Here is an 18,943-nt window from a genome sequence, read left to right as displayed (position 1 = left end):
CACGTGAGACGGCTGGGCTCTAGTTAGAGCTGGGGAGCTTCTGTCTTCCCCAGAGGGCAGAAACGGAAGGAAGAAGAGAATCAGAGCCGGGTCAGGGGTGGGAGAAGGGAGTAGGGAGCAGGTAGGTGAAAGAAAGGTACCGAAAAGAACAGGGCTGAGATGAAGTGGCAGTGTGGCCTGGGCCCAAATTGTTACAGGATCCCAGTGCCCTCAAAGAATTGGGTGGGGCATTTTCCATAACAGCCAGGGGACCTGATGGTTACCTCCACCTTTCTGCCCACGTTACGGCACGGGTTCCTGCAGCCTAGCTTCTGTCCTCAAGCAAATCCTGGCGCCTGCGCCTCTGACACCATTTTCTCTCCCCCTTCCCCCAGCAGCAACAACTGTCTCTCTGGCTTCTACTCTACCTCCTGGGATCCCCATTTTGGCAGCAGAGGAGGAGGCCTGGGGGCTCCAGGGAGCCAGATCCCACGCAGACCCTTCCTCAAGCATGGAGATGCACGGAGAGCCACCCGATCACCGTCAGACGTCCAGACGCAGCCCCTAGGATATTCCGAAATTGCCAATCGACTTACCACGCAGGCTGAAGCTGAGGCGTGGAGGCAGCAGACTGCAGGCCACTAGAATCGCCGAGCCTAGCGGGGCTCCCCAGCAGCGACAGCGGGGACTGAGAGAGGAAGTGTAGCCGGGAGGGGCGCGGCCCGGCGCTGACAGCTATGGGTTGTGGGAACCTCCGCAGCCGGCTCCGAGCTCTCTCTGTGTTGTCCACCCTCAACCTGTTCGTCGCGCACAGTGGACAGTGCGGATTTAGCGCCGACCGGTCAAGGACCAGTGACTGGCCATCAGGCTTATCATCTGGACCACTGGCCACACCCTGCGCTGGGGAGACACGCCCTGCCCCTTCACCGGTGCACTTCCACCCCGACTCATGGCCAAAGAAGCCCCCTGGGGCTATCAGAGGCAGTCCTAGGGTGCTGGGACCTTGGCTTGGGTGGGAGCTGGTATGGGTGTGGGATTCGTGCCTCAAGACACTGACCCCCACCCTCCCGGTTCTTACCATCATGTGCCCCCCAGAAGTCATGAGGTTCGTAACTGGCTGACCCATAAAGGAGGAAGATAGCCCCAGGGAGAGAAGAGGTTCAGTCTAACTTTTGTCCCAAAGAATGCAGCCCCACCCATCCAGCCATATTTCCATCTAGGGAGAGTTTCCTCAGCGTCCTGACCCCAGGGATCTTCAAGGCTCCAGTTATAAGGGCACTTCCAGAAGCAGCCAGCAGGTGGGGACAGGGAGGCCAACAGGAGGCGTTGATTTTGTCAGCCTTCAAGCCCTGGAGAACAGGGACTAGCTGCTCATCCTCCTCCCCGCCTCCAACTTTCCCTTACTCCCCCTCCCCCCTTCCCCGCTTTTCTCTAAGAGCTGTCTTTGTTCCATGTCCAGACTTTTGTCTGAGTGGTCCAAATCACCAATTTCTCTCACCTGAGAAAGTTCTGCCATCTCCAAATTTGTCTCTCAAGCCCCTCTTAAAATATATTTCTGAAACAACAAACTCCCATCATGAAGCCTATCATCAAGGATCACAGCTGACATTCCAGAGCTCAGGAGGCTAGCACAAAGGGATTACAGTGACTTCTAGCCAACCTGACCTACAGTGAGGCCCTTTCAAAAAAAAAAAAAAAAAGTCAAAAAGTCAAGCATGGTGGCACACACCTTTAATCTCAGAACTTCAGAACTCAGGAGGTAGAAGCAGCAATCTCTGTGAGTTTCCAGGCCAGCTTGGTCTACAAAGCTAGTTCCATGACAGCCAGGGCTGTTACAGAAAAGAAACGCGGTCTCAAAAAAAAAAAGTATTGACAAGGATCTGGAAGAGTTGGAACCTCACTGATGATAAAAATGTAGTGGCTGTTTCTCCAGAAGACTAAATATAGAATTAACATGGTGACCCAGAAATTCCAGCCCTAACCATGTTCTTAAAAGAAATGGAACATGACTGCACAAATGCTGTACACAAATGTTATAGCAGCAGCATTATTTAGACAAGAAAAAGAGAGGACACCACCAGGGAATGGAGGGAGAAAGGAACCCCTCACTATGGAGTCTGATGGGAGCTGAGCGTCAAGAACTCCAGCTCACTGTGCTGGAGATGGGTCATCAGTGAAGAGCCTTTGTTGCTCTTGCTGAAGATCCAGGTTTGGTCCCCAGTACTTGCATGGTGCCTCAAACCGTTCACAACTCCTGATCTGAGATCTGAGGTCTTCTGATCTCTTCAGGCACCAGGCATATTCATGGTGCACATATATGCATTTACATACATTTGGACAAAACACTTAAGCAAATTAATATATACATATATAGTTCAAGTAACAACATTTGCTGTGAAGGTTGCCAAACTAGAGATTTTTTTTTTTTTTTTTGGAAACAGGGCTTCTCTATGTTGCCCTGGCTAGCCTGTAATTTGCAGATCAGGCTGGCCTTGAACCCACAGTTATCCACTTGGCTCTACCTCCTGAGTGCTGGGATTAAAGGCATGTGCCACCATACTCAGCATGAAAAAATATATAGAGATAGTTCAAATGAGAATTTTAAAATAGCAATGGCTCATGCTAAAGGTCAAGTATATATGGCCTTTCCTCTTTCTCAGCTATAAACATGTGGTTGTTAGGAATTTCACAAGAAACCCCATTTCTATTAATGCCCATGTTGTAACTCCCTGTGCAATCCTTATGACCCGTGACTTTGTCTTACCAGATTGGAACTGTATCCAAGGCTCCTCCATAACCACTCTGTAATCTCATTTACTGAAAAGGGGGAAAGAGAGCCAGACGGTTGTGGCACACGCCTTGAATTCAGCACTCTGGAGACAGAAGCAGGTGGATCTCTGAGTTAGAGGCTAGCCTGGTCTATAGAGAGAGTTCAGGACAGCCAGGGATACACAGAGAAACCCTGTTACAACAAAAACCAAAAAAGAAAAAACCTAAAGAAAAGAAAGGGAAAAAGAGATCAAGGAGGGGGATCCTTTAGAAACCAGTTAGTTAATCAATATCATTCCCAAAGCCTCCAAAATCTTAATATTTACACTAAGACACTTAAGTGTGAATCTCCTTTGAGAAGCCCTTACCCATTCTTTTGGGTGTTTGTAATTCTCTCCATGAGGGCTTCCCTTTCTAATAACAATTGCATTCAAATCTATATATAAAAAATCTTTTTAGCCGGTTGTAATAGCATATACCTTTAATATCAGCGCGCTGGAGGCAGAGGGCAAGTGGATTCTGTGAGTTCAAGGCCAAGCTGGTCTACATAGTGAGTTATGGGTCAGTCAGGACTACATGTGAGACCCTGTCCCGAAAAACAAACAGACAAAAATAAAACAAACAACAACAACAAGCCTTTAATGAACTCTAACTCTTGCTTCAAATAATCTTGTGAAATCATTTTCTGTAGTGAAATCAAGGATCCAGCATCACCTGCATGGAGGTCTCAGAGAGGGAAGGAAGTCTTTGGGCTGTTGAGGCAGTAGAATGGTCTGTGTTTTCATCTGCCCTACCACAGACAAAAACAACCTAAATGTCCACCAACTGGTGAATGAGTGCATAAAATGTGATATCCTCACAGCTGAATGACATTTAACCTTAAAAAAATGAAGTAAGATACATTTTACAACATGTAATAAACTTTTAAAAAACTAGGCTAAATGAAAAATTCCAATCAATAACAAAATAATCAGCAGCCCTTCTTTATACAAATTATAAATGGGTTGAGAATGAAATCAGAGAAAAACATCACCCTTCACAATAGACACAAACAGCATAAAATATCTTGGAGTAACTCTAACCAAACAAGTGGAAGACCTGGATAACAAGAACTTTAAATCTTTGAAGAAAGAAATTGAAGAAGACACCAGAAAATGGAAAGATCTCCCATGCTCTTGGGTAGATACAATTAACATAGTAAAACTGGCAATCTTACCAAAAGCAATCTACAGATTCAACGCAATGCCCATCAAAATCCCAGTAAAATTCTTCTCAGACCTCAAAAGACCTAAATATAAAACCAACAACACTGAACCTCATAGAAGAGAAAGTGGGAAGTATATTTGAGCGCATTAGCGCGGGAAACCACTTCCTAAATATAACCCAGTAGCACAGACATTGAGAGCAACAATTAATATATGGGACCTCCTGAAACTGAGACACTTCTGTAAAGCAAAGAACATGGTCAAAAAGACAAAACAGCATCCTACAGAATGGGAAAAGATCTTCACCAACACGACATAGGACAGAGGGCTGATCTCTAAAATCCAATAAAAAATAATGGGGTACAGACCTAAACAGAGAACTCTCAACAGAGGAATCTAAAATGGCTGAAAGACACTTAAGGAAATGCTCAACATCCTTAGCCATCAGAGAAATGCAAATCAAAACAACTCTGAGATTTCATCTTATACCTGTAAGAATGGCCAAGATCAAAAACTCTGATGACAGCTTATGCTGGAGAGGAAAGTGCACTTTCCGCCATTGCTGGTGGGAGTGCAAACTGGTACAGCCACTTTGGAAGTCAGTATGGAGATTTCTCAGAAAATTAGGAAACAACCTTCCTCAAGACCCAGTAATGCCACTTTTGGGTATATATCCAAAGGATGCTCAATCGTGCCACAAGGACATGTGCTCATCTATGTTCATAGCAGCTTTGTTTGTCATAGCCAGAACCTGGAAACAACCTAAATGCCCCTCAGCCGAAGAGTGGATAAGGAAAATGTGGTGCATTTATACAATGGAATACTACACAGCAGAAAAAAATGACATCTTGAAATTCGCGGGCAAATGGACGGATCTAGAAAACATCATATTGAGTGAGGTACCCCAGACACAGAAAGACAAATATAATATGTACTCACTCATACGTGGCTTTTAGACATAAAACAAAGAAAAACCAGCCTACAATTCACAATTCCAGAGAACCTAGACAACAAAGAAGACCTTAAGAGAGACATATATGGATCTAATCTACATGGGAAGTAGAAAACGACAAGATCTCCTGAGTAAACTGGGAGTGTGGGGATTATGGGACAGGGTAGAAGGGGTCGGGGGAGGAAGAGAGGGGAGCAGAGAAAAAAGTATAGTTCAATAAAAAAAAGATAAAATATAACAATCACGAAAAAAAGAAAAATGCCAATCAAAATAACACAGATTACAAAACTCTTTGTTTTTTCCAGTGCTGGAGGCGACACACAGTTGCCTCTCACGTGACAGGCAAGGAATCTACCGCTGAAGCCACATTCCTATGCCAAGATGCTCTGTGGCATGCTCATGGCTGCATGACCGTGAATCATACACTTCACACGACTGTGCTGTATCTGTTTTATCTTTTTTTCCCTTAAAACCCCAGGCCTGGAAAGGTGATGGGGTAAGTGGGTAAGAGCACTTGCTACTTTTGCAGGTTTGGTTTCCATCACTCACATGTAAGCCCATGGCTGTCTGCGACTCTAGTTCCGAGGGACTGACATTCTCTTTCGGTGTCTGAGGGTGCGGAGGAGCACACGGGGCACAAAGACGTAGGCAGGGAAAACACCCATATGCGGAGGGGAGCTGATCTGAGAAGCAAGACTTCCTCAAGGCCCACGCTGGTCAGGTTTCAAAAGCTTTTTTAGTTTCAAGCAAAGAAAGTCTCTCCCTCTTCCTCAGGGCTGTCTTGCATAGCTCAGTGGAAGAGTGCTTGCTTGACGTCTGGGAAACTCTTAACTCTGCACCTCCGCCCCCGTAAAATACAAACTTCTCAAGCTGGCTTCTGTCTGCCTGGTTCCTATTATGCTTCCTTTCATTTCACATTTTGTAGCTTTTGTAAATGTTTCTTTTATTTAAATTTATTTTCACATAGTTTTGCTTTGTTTTTGTTGTTTTGTTTTGAGCCAGGGTTTCTATGTGTAGCAGTGTCCTGGAAACAGGTTGACCTGGAACTCACAGAGATCCACCTGCCTCTGCCTCCCGACTGCTGGATTTAAAGGCCTGCGCCACCATGCTCAGCTTTACTTAGTTTCTTCATTCCATCTCTTGTCTTACTTTATGCGTATGGGTGTTTAGCCTGCCTCTCTAGAAACCACTCGCATGCAGCAGATCCTGTGGAAGTGGAGTCACAGACAGCTGTGAACTGCTATGTGGGTGCCGGGAATCAAACCTAGGTCCTAGGGAAGAGCAGCCAGTGCCCTTACACACTGAGCTGTTTCTCCAACCCCGTACATCACCATTTAAAAAAAAATAAAAAATAAAATGTGAATAAAATAAAATAAAATGTGGCCGGGCAGTGGTGTCACTTGCCTTTAATCCCAGCACTCGGGAGGCAGAGACAGGCAGATCTCTGTGAGTTCGAGACCAGCCTGGTCTACAAGAGCTAGTTCCAGGCTCCAAAAGCTACAGAGCAACCTGTCTCAAAAACAAACAAACAAGCAAAAAACCAAAACAACAACAACAACAACAAAAGGGAAAGTGGAGCCTGTGAGATCCTAGGGAGGTGGGTAACAAGCCAGGACCTGGGCTCACTGACTTTAATTTTCTTTGTACCAATCCCCAAATTTGCTCAGAGCCAGGGATGAGGCAATGTCTACAAGCCAGATGGAGCTTCCTGAAGCTGAATGTCTGAGACTGACAAAAGGAAAGAAGCCAGCTTCCTTAGACTGAACAGGCTTCCTGGAGCAAAGGAGGTGGGACTAGAGTCTGGGTGACAGGGGAGGATTAAAACAATTGATTTTCACAAAGGTACCCTTAGAGGGTCAGTCTTCCAGATCAAGGGTCCCTTATGAAGAAAGAAAGCAAAGTCCACCTGGCCAGGGACAATGTGCTGGGCCTGGGAGAATCCCTACCTCTCACAGAAAGTGGACTGTCCCTTCCCACACCTCCCTCGGGAGCCCATGCACGGAGAGGCCTGGCACTGTGCCTCTCTATCGCTATCTCAGGATCCAGAATAGCCCCCAGGCAGGCCCCACGCCAACTTTGAGAGCCCAGATCCAAGCCCTGACCCCTCTGGCAAGTTATCGTCCCAAATAGTCAGTGCCCAAAAATGGACATCTGGTTTTAGCATGAGAAGACCAAGACAGGAAGACGGTTCGTCGTCTGGGAAACCTCAACAGAGCAAACGGGAGCAGGAATCTGAGTAGTGGCAAACTGGGAGCAGAGAGACAGCCACAACTAGGAAACTGAACCCGGAGCAGCTACAAAACGAAAGGCCAGGAGCAGGCGGCTCAGTTCCGTGCCAAGGCTGCGTCAGACTGAAGCAGAGGATGACTGCAACCCAGGAGACAGCAAAGGCGAGGAAGGACCGAGGGAAGCAGAAGGCAGGTCCACAGCCCGTTTACTGCACCCTACCGCTCAGCATGCTCCAGCAGCCTACTCCCTAGTCCCGCACGCATTCTCCACCGCCCACCCCCACTTCCCTTCCCCCTCCCCCATGTCCCCTCCTGTTCCCGCCCCCACTGTTCCATTTTCTCCCCAACCCCTCTACCCCTTCACCCTGCCTCAGTCACACTGCCAACTCTCCTGGCAACCCCCTCCCATCCCACCCGTCCACCTCACATCTCCTGCCATCCCTTCAGGCCGGCCCTCAGCCCTCCTGTCTAAGAAATCCCCGTTAGAAAGGTGTGCCCCCCCCAAACGCGCGCACCTCCCTACTATTCCACTTCTCAGAATGTCTGCCGGGGGTTCGCATCTCAGCAAGGGAGCAGGTGGGCGCTGGAGTGGGTGGGGAGCATGTAACAACTCCCTTGCACACACAATGTGTGTATGTTTGTGTATGGATCGGGTATGTATCTACATGTGTGTATGTCAGAGGACAATCTCAGGTGTTGCTGAAGACAATTTTGCTGTTGTTGTTTGCAGGGAATGGTGATGTCAGCCTTTAATCGCATACCTCAGGAAGCAGAAGCAGATTTTCAGGAGTTTGAATCCAGCTTGGTCTACATAGTGAGTTCAAGGCCACCCTAGTGTTACACAATGAGATCCTGACTCAGAAGAAAGTTGGGGAGTAGTTAAGGCAATGTGTACAGCCTTTTCCTTGAAGGTTTTTCACTTTATAGAGAAGCAAGGAGATAGGCATTAAGTGGAAGGAGATGGGTGGGGGTAGCAAGACAGTTCAAAGCTGAGGCAGGAGGATCAAAGTCAGTTTGAGGAAAATCTGGGATACAAAGTGAATTGCAGGCCAGCCTGGGCTACAGAGTAAGACTCTCTTAAAATAATTAGGGTTATACAGCTCAACTGGTAAAGTGTTTGCCTAGCACACATGAAGCCCTGGGTTCAATCCCCAGCATAGCATAAAACCAGATGTGGTTAGACATATCTATAATGGGAGGTAGGAAGATGGAAAATTCGAGGCCTGTTGTAAGAGGCCATTTGTTTGTTTCCCGGCCACCCAGACTCCGGAAATAACCAAACAAAAACTATTAATTAAATCACTGCTTGGCCCATTAGCTCTAGATTCTTATTGGCTAGCTCTTACATATTAATTTAACCCATTTCTATTAATCTGTGTATTGCCACAAGGCTGTGACTTACTGGGTAAAGTTCTGGTGTCTATCTCCTCTGGAAGCTCCATAGCTTCTCCTAACTCCACCTTCTTCCTCCCAGCATTCAGTTAATTTTCTCCACCTAGCTAAGTTCTGCCTTGCTATAGGTCCAAAACAGTTTCTTTATTAATCAGTGATAATCACAGTTTATAGAAGGAAATCCCACATCAAAGGCCTACATGGGCTACAGAGTAATTTCAAGGCTAGTCTGGGTAATTTGGTGAAACTATGGAAGAAGAAAAAAAAAAAGAAGGTTGCCTGTGTGTAGGTCAGTGGTGGAGCTGTTAGTGTAGCCTACATATGTCCCAGGGTTCCATCCTCATTTCTGGATTAGTCGGAGTCCTCTAAAGGGACAGAACTGAAAGCGTGAATCTGTGTGCGTGCGCATGTACATGTATATGGGATTAATTAGATTGGCTTACATGGTATTGTCTAGGTTGTCCAACAGAGGCTGGCTCACCCCCACAGAGGTAGCTAGCTGCTCACTCCGTGAGGCCGGACATCTCAGCTGTCCCACTCCGGTGGTGCTGAAGGCCTGAAGGATTACCGGAGAGTCTCTGTTGGAATCCCGAATAAATTGTTTGTGATATCGGCAAAGGAAAGCCTCAGCTAGAGGAAGATGGACTTGTCAGCAAGAGGGAGGGCCAGCAGGCACAAAGCCGTTTCCTTCTTCCTCGTCCTGCTATCTGGGCTGCAAAAAGATGGTGGTGCCCTCATTCTGAATGGGTCTTCCTGCTTCAAATTATCAGATGGAGAAAAGCCCTCATGAGGGCCCAGCAGCTGAGGGTTTGGTTGATCCCACTTGCAGTTGACAACCATGATTGCCAATCACAAATGCACTCCTTGTCGGCTGTCATTCCCCATAATCCATCTGTCTTCTTGACAGGCCAGTGAAGGGAGTTAAAGGGCGATGTGGTGGGAACCACCACCCCTGCATCTTTCAGGTCCTTGATGTTGGCACGAATTTCTGAAATTCTTTCTGGGGTGCAACATTGCTTTTGGGTCACTGTTTTCCCCACTAGGAGCAACTCCAGTGGCTTCTATTTGGCCTTTCCCACCATAAAGCCCACACTCCAGTGTCAGAGAACCAAGGTGGGAATTCTGCCAACTTCTGACTTTATCTGTTTCAAATACATATTCTGGAACTGGAGAAATAACCACAGGATGAGCTTGAGGACCTACTGAATTCACAGTTAGACTTCAGCCAAAACTCTATGAATCCACTGACCCCCCCCCCAACAAGCCCCTGTGTTAACCAGAGGGCCACAATGTTTCTTGGAGTCTCCTGGAATCAAGTCAGTACCGATTCAGAACCAGTATCCAGTAAGCCCCAGAGTGTCAGATTGCTTCATTTTCTTCAATGTACTGTTACCCTTGTAAAATGTTCTATGTTCCTCTGGGGAAGGATGGGAGATAGGCTAACATAAATCTGTTTAGCAAGGTTAGGTTTAGCAAGGTCTTTTTATTATCATTTATACAGATAACTCAGGTGACCTGAGGCTGGTCCCATGAGGGGCAGCAGTAGGTTACACAAGGCCTCAGTGGCAGGTGGGCAACCACGGCTGGTGAGAGACAGATGGATACATACACCATGCAGAGAGAGTTTGGGTATAGAGTTTATTTAGTGGGCTATGGAGGGGAAAGGGGAAGTGAAGGGGAGAAGGAGAGAAAGGGGGAAGGAGAAGGAGAAGAGAGACAGGTAGAAGCTGCCTCTCCAGAAAAAGGGCAGAAGGGAGAGGAGAGAGATAGAGAGAGAGAGAGAGAGAGAGAGAGAGAGAGAGAGAGAGAGAGAGAGAGAGAGAGAGAGAGAGAGAGAGAGAGAGAGAGAGAGAGAGGAAGAGAATTGAATAGGAAGTGGGACAGAAGAAGGGGGAGGTTGGGAGTGGGTGGGGCTTGTCTCTTAAAGGGACAGGGTACCCAGGTGACAGACCAGGCCAGCAGATTACACCTTCTTCTAAGACACCTGGCTTTTCCTTCATTTAGGGCCTTCTGCCTCTGTGAATTGAGTCTGGAAATTGAGTTCATCAAACAAATTTAGTTCATTTATTCTTGAGTTTTCCTGTTATTCAGATTAAACAAAAACAGTAGGCTTGGGGCTGGAGAGAGAACTTGGCAGTTAGAGCACTGGCTGCTCTTGCAGAGAACCTGGGTTCAGTTCCCAGCACCCACATAGTAGCTCACAGCTGCCTATAACTCCAGTTCCAGAGGATCCAATGTCTTCTGGCTTCTGCAGGCACTAGGATGCTTGTGGTGCTCATACATATACGCAGCAAAATTCCCATATATGTGAAACAAAATAAATAGAAAATATTTTTCAATATCTGGATTTGATGGTTTATACCTTTAATCCCAACATCGGGAGGCAGAGAGGCAGGCAGATCTCTGTGAGTCTGAGGCCAGCCTGATCTACAGAGTGAGTTCCAGGACAGCCAGGTCTACACAGAGAACCCCCGTCTCCAGAAACAAAAACACCCAAAACCACTACCAACAACAAAAATCCATAGTAGGCTCTTATCTATTTTCTTCCTAGAAACATCGTGGCAGACAGTACCAAAGGTCCATACCGACTAGGCCATTATAGACCTTACTTAACTGGTGCGCCCATGACTGTAACTACGCTCATCTTGCCTTTGACAGTTCAGTGCTGCCACCTGGCCCTGCTACTCCAGGGCCCAGTTAAACCCATTACATTTCATTCATCCAAGCAAGCAGCAGCATCTCCAAGCCTAGGGTCCGGCACAAGAGAACAACACTGGCATCCTTCTCATCATCCCTCATTATGTATGACTCGGGTGCTGGGACCGAGGTGCTGAGAGCTGAATTTGCTTTCTCCGCAGGAGCAGTATGGAGTCTTAACTGCTAAGTCATTTCCCCAGGGCCTTCTTCATTCCTTTCTATTTTACTTATTTATTTATTTTTTGGTGGGGGGACAGCCAGGAGATTTTATTGGTTCAAGGTGGGGAACCACGGCAGTCTATCATTCTGGTGCTCAGCTTTGCCCCTCTTATAAGGTGATTTGTCACACTTTAAAAATGTATATTCTTTCGTTTAATTTATTATTATTACTAGTATCATCATCATTGCTGATGTTATTGTGTGTATGTGCATGCGCATGAGGGGGCAGGGCACTTGCACGTCAGGGCAGGGCATGTGTGTGCATGCGTGTGTGCGTGCGTGTAGGTCAGAGGACAACTCTGTGGAGTCGCTTCTCTTCTACCATTATGTGGGTACCAGGGATCAAAGCACCTCTATCTACGCAGCCATCTGGATCCATGACGCTTTTTCAGCTACACTTTCGAGAGATGTGATGTCTGTGTCTTTCTGGTCATCGTCCCTTGCACTCTTCCCTCATTTTGGGGATGTTTGGGCTCAAGCACCTGAAACACTTTCTGTTGGAGTCTGCTGGTATTTATCTTGCCTTCCTCCAGGGCCATCTGGGTAGGGAGGGGGTTAATGCTGAGCAAAGGAATCCTTAACGTGTGTGTGTGTGTGTGTGTGTGTGTGTGTGTGTGTGTGTGTGTGTGCCTGTCGCTCAGGGAGGTTAGAAGAGGGTGTTGGGTCCCCTCCTAAAACTGGAGTTACAGAAGGTTTTAAGCCACCAGGTAGGTGATGGGAATTGAACCTCTTGAAGATCAATCAGTGCTCCTAACCAGTAAGCCATCTTTCCAGCTGCCTGCGTGAGGCTCTCTTTCACAGAGTTCAGGAGGAGGAAGTGCTTGGTTACTAGGGGTTTAATTTCAAGGTTCTCTATCTTCTTTGCACACGCATCCTAAAGCAGTTAGATCTGGACTGACCCTCCACCCTCCATACCTGGAAGTATCAAGAATGTGTTTGAATAGAAAGTGTCCAAACTTGATTGTCTTTAGGGGGAGAAGAAACTTGTTCCATTGTTTTGAGAAGGGGTGCAGCTTGATGCAGGGGGAAGGGCTGGATGTTAATAGGTTGCTGAGTGCCTTGTTCAGGGAGGCCCTGTATACAGCTCAGTGCAGGTTGGGTTCTCAGGTTGCAAGTTCTATCGTTAGGACTGGGATGTATGTGTACACACAGTGGATGACGGTAGGGTTCTCAGGCTTCCGAGCGCATACTTAGAATAGGGGTGTGCACATAGCCCAAAACAAGTAGAGTCCCAGGCGGCTAAACTATTCCCTGCGCTTGCCTGCCTCACCTCTGTCTCTACCACATTTTTTCCTCTGGCAAAAGTTTTTTGTTTTTTAAGATTTTTACTTTTAAGCTTGCTGTGATGTCATACACCTTTAATCTCAGTACTCAGGAGGCAGAGACAGGCAGTTCTCCAGGAATTCAAGGTCAGCCTGGTCTACAGAGCGAATTCCAGGGCAGTCAGAACAGTATAAAAGAAAGACCCAGGGGGCTGGAGAGATGGCTCAGAGGTTAAGAGCATTGCCTGCTCTTCCAAAGGTCCTGAGTTCAATTCCCAGCAACCACATGGTGGCTCACAACCATCTATAATGAGGTCTGGTGCCCTCTTCTGGCCTTCAGGTATACACAGAGACAGAATATTGTATACATAATAAATAAATAAATATTTAAAAAAAGAAAGAAAGACCCAGTCTAATACATATATGTACATACATAATGTGTGTGCTTATGTAAACACTGTGGTGTGGGTGTGTTTAGTTTATGTATACTGTGTTGTGCTGTGTGTGTGTGTGTGCACGCTCTCGCCTGTAGAAGCGAGAGGATGGTGTCTGATTCCCAGGAGCAGGAGTTACAGGCCATGTGAGTCTCCTGAAAGTTAATTCTAGGACCCATACTAGATCCTCAGAAGTGCAGGAAGTACTCTTTACTGCTGAGTCCTTTCTCCAGCCATCTTTGCACCCCTGTAATTCTTATCCTGAAAATAAAAAGCTATAAATTTTTTCTTTAGAAAGCGGCAAGGCTCTTGAAAGCCCTTGGGATTCTTCCTTGGAAATTCATTTCCCCCACGAGGTCATATTCAGCCAGTCAGAGCAGTGGCAGGGGCTGATGGGGTGGGAGGTGAGGGTTGGGGAGGGGAGGGGTTGGGGGAGCAGGGTAAAGAGAGAGGGGTCTGAGAAACACTTCACTCAGATCAGTTTTTCACATTTTGCTTTCCAGGGCGCAGGAACACAGGACTCACTCCTGAAAAATAAAAAGAGTTCTCTGAGTGTGTAGAGGGGGAGGGAGAGGAGGCAGCTGCGGAATGTCTGAGTTTCTCAGCGTAGCTCAATACCAGGACGACTGGGCAGCCCTGGTTCCCAAGCAAGTGTGTCAGAGCAGAGGTCTGACTCACTGCCGGTGTGGAGAAGGTGGAAGCAAGTACTGTCTGTTCCCAGTCATGGTGTAGAACCCCACCACTCCGCGGGATCTTTCTAAGTCACCCCAGGATCTTTTTTCAATGGCTTGCCCAGCAGCTGGGCCTGACCCGGAGGGGTCTGGATTCCTTGTGCTAATATCTGTTGCTTCTCAACTCCATGACTGAGCACATTTCCTGAGGTAGTCAAGTAGCCAAGAAGACCAGTTTTACTTTCTTTTTTTATGGTTTATTTAACTTTTTTATGTGCATTGGTGTGAAGGTGTCAGATCCCTTGGAACTGGATCTTCAGACAATTGTGAGCTGCCATGTGGGTGCTGGGAATTGAACTCGGGTCCTCGGGAAGAGCAGTCAGTGCTCTTAACCGCTGAGCCATCTCTCCAGCCCCAGTTTTACTTTTATAGATGTGAGACATAGAGTAAGGCTTAGAAGATTTACTCAGCAGGCAGGCGGTTGAGCTCGCTGCTTAGCACTGTTAGCCTCCCCTACATCCTACGGTTTGGAATCTCCTGAGAGAGTCTGCACCCATGGTCTACTTACTTGATTGTATATCTTTAGGCCCGGGCTCTCATTTTACTATAAATTTCCATGTTTGAAGATCAGCCAGCACTCACTGAACCCAAGAAACAGAGCTTGGGGCTTCCTTGTGCTCCCCTAGAAAGTGGGGAGGTCAGGACTGACCTAGAAGAGGAATTATCTTGGGTGCATGAAATCAGTCTTTCAACCCATCAGCCACTTAGAGGAAATCAGCACATTACTGGAAACTCAAAAGCAGCTTCACCCAGAGGCCTTGTGGGTTTAAGGCAAGAAAAACCAGCCAAGCACCAACTGCATGGCAGTAGCCAAGGCCCAGAGAGGCAAAGCAGGCGAACTGTGCCGCGGTCCTTGCCTCTTCAGACTCTTCAGGCATAAATGTCGCCCCTCAGATTCTCTCTCTACGTATTCAGGGCAGAAGAGTTGACGCAGCAATTAAACACTTTCTGCTCTTATGAGGACCTGGGTTCTATTTCCAGCACCTGCCTCAAGAGACGTACAGCGGCAACTCCCGTTCCAGGAAGATCTGATGCTCTCTGTCCTCTGAGGGCATGCGCACACACACTCACAGAGTGCACATAAATGCAAGTACACAATACACATATATAAAAAGAAAAATCTTTACAGCTATATTATTATTGTCTCTGTATGTGACACACGAGTACAGTAAAGTGCGGGAGTACACAGACTTATGCTTGCCACAGGGCGCAAGGCAAGGCTAGAGGACAACTTCAAGAGTAAGTTTTCACCAGGCGGTGGTGGCGCACGCCTTTAATCCCAGCACTCGGGAGGCAGAGGCAGGCGGATCTCTGTGAGTTTGAGACCAGCCTGGTCTACAAGCGCTAGTTCCAGGACAGGCTCCAAAACCACAGAGAAACCCTGTCTCAAAAAACCAAAAAAAAAAAAAAAAAAAAAAAGAGTAAGTTTTCGCCGGGCAGTGGTGGTGCAGGCCTTTAATCCCAGCACACAGGAGGCAGAGGCAGGTGGATCTCTGTGAGTTCAAGGCCAGCCGGACCTACAAGACCTAGTTCCAGGACAGCTAGTATTCTTACACAGGGAAACCCTGTCTCAAAAAAAAAAAAAAAAAAAAAAAAAGTAAGTTTTCTCCTCCAATCATGGATCCCAGGATTGAACTCAGGTCATCAGGTTGGGTTGCAAGTGCTTTGGTTAGCTAAATCAGCTTGTTAGATATTTTTTTTTCTTTTTTTAAAATTGAGACAGGGTCTCATGTATCTCAGGGCTGGCCTCACATTCTACATAGCTGAGGATAACTTCAAACTGTAAAGCTTTTCCTGCCCGATAAGCCTCTCTGCTGATGCAATAATCCAAATCAGACCAAGTCAAACCAAATTAGAAACTCCCAGGAGGCCCTTAGGGAAAACATGGAGGGAGGGGGGAACCAGAGAGACCAAGTATTATCTGGGGAGCAGTTTAAGTAGCCTGTGGGGGTGATCTTGACCCTCCCTGGAGAGGGGTCACAGTTTGGCAGGTTTTCTCTGAGGTGGAGTCTGGAATAAGGCAACTCCCAGGAGAGGGGGCTTGAAATGGAACTTTCCACCCAACATTGCAAAATGGATGCCAGGAGCTGGGGTGAAGCCCCACTCAAACATCCCAGACCCTTTGGATATAAGGATGTCAGTGGCTGGGGTGACGCTTCCAACCAAACACAAACTTCTATCTGCCTCTCTCTCCCTCCAAAGCGGTAGGGTATGGGCAACCACCACTGTACCCAGTTTACCCACGGCTTGGGACTGAACCCAGTGTTTTGTGCATGTTAGTCAGGCCAGCTGAATGAGCTACCAAATGAGCTGTAGCGCCAACCTGCCCCCCCCACCCTCCCCTCTGACATTGTTAATTTGGAGAGTGTCTCACTGAAGCGCTCAGACTGGCCTTGAACTTTATATCCTAAGAGGCTTTAAACTTCAAATTCTCCTACCTCACCTAAAGGGATTCTAGCCAGCTAGAGCATGGCAAACAAGACTGTCAGGCCTGCCCTTCTCCCCCATTCCCTCTACCATGCTAAAAAGAAAAGAAAACAAACAAACAAAAAACATTACACGACCAGAGTTAGTCTCCTCCTGAGGCTGACTACCAAGCTCTAGCAATCAAAGTATTGAAATCCAGCAATCAAAAACCTCTTCTGGCTGCCCTAACTAACATGCCCAATTAAGATGAAAGGGCTCATCCTCACAAGGGCTTTCCCTTTTACCTTTACAAACGGCTTTTGCCTATGGTCTCCTCTATCCAGAGGCAGTCCTTTGTCCTCTGAACAAACGCCCTTCCCCTTCTGCCTTGGCCTCCATCTCCTGTGTTCAGTCTCTTATTCCCTGCCTGCTCTCTCTTCTGTGTTGAGAACTTGGTCTTGGGGTGTCCTGAGCCAACACTGGTCCCTTCCGTCACCTCCCAAATAACTAGGATAAAAGTCTGCTCCTCTGGGCCTGACTTCTTTTTTTAAAAAAATTGTTTTGTTTTAAATAGTTTATTATTTTTATTTTTTATTTTTCGAGACGGTGTTTCTCTGTGTAACAGTCCTAGCTATCCTGGAACTCACTTTGAAATCCAGGCTGGCCTTGAACTCACTGAGATCTGCCTGCCTCTGTCTCCCAAGTGCTAGGATTACAGGCATGTCCCACCATCACCGGGTTGATTATGTATTTTTATGTACTTTGCATGACATGTGTGCCTGGGGCCAGAAGAGGGCACCGATCCCCCATTGCTGGAATTACAGATGGTTGTGAGTCACCATGTGGGTATCTGGAATTGAACTTGGTTCCTCTAGAACAGTCAGTGCTCTTATCCACTGAGACATTTGTTTTGAGATAGAATCTCTCTGTGAAGCTTCGACTATTGTGGAACTCATTCTGTAGACCAAACTGGCCTCAAACTCAGAGATCTGCCTGCCTTTGCTTCTAGTGCTGGGGTTAAAATTGTGTGCCACCATGCCCAGCCTCTTTTTAAGTCTTTAATTAACATAGTAATTTTACATATTTCTGGGGTTCTGTGTGACATTTTAAAACATGAGTACTGCTCTGACCAGGGTAACTGACATATCTTCCACTTGAGGCATGATTATCTTGTGTTTAGAGTGTTCATTATTCTCTATACTAGCTATTTTGAAATATCTAATTATTGCCAACCATAGTTACAAGCGAGTCTTCCTAACCTACTTCACCCCGACTACAACCACCAGCCAATCTCTCTCCATTTAACGTCCCTGCTTTTCTTTTTTCTGGTGAGCCTGGAACTGCTGTAGTTGCATCAGCCTCCTGAGTCTGGGATTGGAGCAGTTCTCAACCTGTGGGTTTCGACCCCTTTTTTTGGGGGGGAGGGTCAAATATCAGATATCCTGCATATCAGATATTTACAGTATGATTCGTAGCAGCAGCAAACTTACAGCTATAAAGTAGCAATGAAATAATTTTTTGGTCGGGGTCACCACAGCCTGAAGAACTGTAATAAAGGATTCCCACAGCATAAAAAAGGATTAAAGGTGGGTGCTGCCACACTCAGCCGTATCTTTGTTTCTCTAAGATTCCTAGCTCTGTGCCTTCTCCCTTCTCAAGGTCTTGGCTGCTGTGGGAATAGGAGCCACACACACTGTTCCAGTAAATCTTGCTACCTGCTTCCAAGAAAAGCCCAGAAGGAGGGGCAGGAGTTAGAGTTAGGCTAATCAAGAAGTCAATTTTAAAAATCTGAACCAAAGTGTTGGCTGTAAAAGAAGAGCAGGCCAGCTTCTGACAATTACACTGAGGCTTGGGAAAACAGCCTCCAGGGAAGCCGAGGACAGAGCAGGTCTTGGTGGCTGCTGGCTAATCCAGATAGACTTGAATTTGGTCCACAGCAAAAGTGGAAGGAGAGTACTCTGGAGTCTATAAGGTTGTCCTCTGGCCTTCACATGCACATCACTGCATGCACACCCATGCACACACACAGAGAAATTAAAACGATTGTTTAAAGGAGTCCAGAGCTGTGCGTGGTGGACCACTCCTGCAATCCCAGCACTTGGGAGGTGGGTCCAAGAGAATAAGGCCCTATCTCAAAAACCAAACCACTCTTTTTCCTCAAAAATAAACAGAAACAATTATGGAGTCCTGAGCAACAGTGTAGGGCCATACTTTGCTATACAGGGCATCTGAGGCCAGCCTGGACTATATAAGACATTGCCTCAAATAAATAAAAAGGCTGGAATAGTTTAAGTGGTAGAGTGCTTGTCTTGCATTAATCTCTAGAGTGACATCACACACACACACTCCCCTAACACTACCTCTTATTGGCTTTCTTAGAGGGTGCCAGCTTGTTCTGTGAACTCAGCAAATATTTTTTTTAAAGATTTATTTATTATGTAGTGTTCTGTCTGTATCCTTACTGACCAGAAGAGGGCACCAGATCTCATTACAGATGGCTGTGAGCCACCACTTTGCTGGGAATTGAACTCAGGACCTCTGGAAGAGCTGTCAGTGCTCTTAACCAGCCCTGAACTCAGCAATCTTAAGGCAGAGATTACCGGTCTTATGTAAGTCATTCTATTAACAACCAGGACTCATGGGTCTATGAGGGCAACTGAAGACACTTT

At 46.7% G+C, this 18,943-nt stretch overlaps 1 protein-coding gene across 1 annotated transcript in view; it reads right to left on the bottom strand.

Moving 5' to 3' along the window:
• Positions 1-1,013, bottom strand: part of Trpv2 (transient receptor potential cation channel subfamily V member 2) — a 22,089-nt gene extending 21,076 nt beyond the window's left edge. The window contains exon 1 of the mRNA XM_050163770.1: positions 576-1,013. The gene's annotated coding sequence lies outside the window, so the exon portion shown is untranslated. The remainder of the gene's footprint in view (positions 1-575) is intronic.
• Between the last annotated feature and the right edge of the window lie 17,930 nt (positions 1,014-18,943).

This window comes from Alexandromys fortis, unplaced genomic scaffold, assembly GCF_014885135.2.
Source record: "Alexandromys fortis isolate MF-2015 unplaced genomic scaffold, M_Fortis_MF-2015_v1.1 scaffold_149, whole genome shotgun sequence".
NCBI lineage: Eukaryota > Metazoa > Chordata > Mammalia > Rodentia > Cricetidae > Alexandromys > Alexandromys fortis.
The sequence above is the reverse complement of the archived record's forward strand: the minus strand, read 5'-3'. Positions and strand labels throughout refer to the sequence as shown.